Here is a 1,693-nt window from a genome sequence, read left to right as displayed (position 1 = left end):
GTCACGTTCTCTCGTTCTGGCCACACCTCCGCTCTCTAATCCCCCCTCCCCTACACACTTTGATGCATTTTTCAAATTTCGCCTTGGGGCGGAGTTATCTTTTCACGGGGGGGTAAGTTTTATATATATATAATATCTAACGAATCACTGAACTCTCAGAAAAACTCTCAGAAAGTACATTTAGAAGTAATAATGTTTGGAGTCAGTCCAGTTCAAGATGGCCGCCACAACTGATCAATTAACAGCATAAAATAACTCCGTTGTATTTAACATCACACGAGGCTCGACTAAAATAGCTCCAACTCTGTCATGTTGAAGTGTAAAACTGTGGGATGGAAGGTGGCGAGCGACATGCTTCCTTCAAGGAATGTTAAGTCTTCAGTTGTGTTTGTTTTGAGGTTGTTGAGAAGCTTCACCTGCAGCAGCTTTGGCTCCAGAGAGCTGATTCCAGGTTGAACAAAAGGAGCTCTTATTATCTGACAGAAGGCTCTGGTGGCTCCATGAGAGCTTTTCTTAACGTCTGGTTAACTCAGCTACATCCGTGTCATCTACTGGAACATTCTCTGCCTCTCAGTCATACACACACGTCCTTACATTTAGAAACCTGTGAGCAGGCCTGAAGTCTGTGTGTAGTGATGGACTCAGACCTGAACCTTCAGAGACGTTTAAAAACAGTTACAAAGTCACCACTCTACCACCTGAAGAACATTTCCAGAATTAAAGAATTAATGTCAAACTCATCCATGCTTTTATTTTTAGTCACATTGATTACACATCACTCATCATTTTAAAGTCCTTACACTGGCTCCCTGTAGCTCAGAGAGTAGACTTTAAAATACTTCTATTAGTTTATAAATCGATAATTGGCTTAGCACCCCAACACATTAAACTATCATCATATCAAACTTCCAGAACTTCTGGTCTTCTGGTTCCAGTCTACCGTTTATCCTCAGAACTGGAACCAAACACGGAGAGGCAGCTTTCAGTTTTTATGCACACTTAATCTGGAACAAGCTCCCAGAAAACTGCAAAACAGCCAAAACACTAAAATCCTTTAAATGAAGACTGAAAACCCACCTGTTCAGAGCTTCCTTTAATTAGCAGGCTGCAAACACACGCAGGTGAAAAGCTGCTCTGAACAAATTTTTTATCACATATTGACCATCTCCCTATCTGCTTGATGGTTTTCATGATTTTGAGTGATGATTCTGATGTTCCATGATTTGCTGTGTACTTAATGGATATTTTTAATGATTTTAACTGCACATTTGTTTGATGTTTTTATCATGTAAAGCACTTTGAATTGCCTTGCTGCTGAAATGTGCTAAACATTTTTACTTGCTTATTTACTTCCTTATTGTATTTGCATCAAACTGAGGACATTGTATTGACTTCCATTAATTTTTGTAACTATATTTATGCCTAACCCAGACATTTTCCCTAACTCTAACCATTACTAGTCTTTTCTTAACTCTAACCTGAACCAAAGCTTAACTAGTAGTGCTGCAAATAAAGTGAGGACATTGAAGAGGTCCTCACTTTACATCAAAGACCTCACTTTGTTGATTAAAAACCTAACATGGTTCTCACTCTGTAGCAAAAACAAGTACACACACACACGTTTGCACAGCTATACATTTGGGGACATTCCATTGACTTTCATTACATTTCTACAGCCTAACCCTGACCACAA

Source organism: Austrofundulus limnaeus, unplaced genomic scaffold (genome assembly GCF_001266775.1).
Source record: "Austrofundulus limnaeus strain Quisiro unplaced genomic scaffold, Austrofundulus_limnaeus-1.0 Scaffold888, whole genome shotgun sequence".
In the NCBI taxonomy this organism is placed as follows: domain Eukaryota; kingdom Metazoa; phylum Chordata; class Actinopteri; order Cyprinodontiformes; family Rivulidae; genus Austrofundulus; species Austrofundulus limnaeus.
This window is presented reverse-complemented; position numbering follows the sequence as displayed.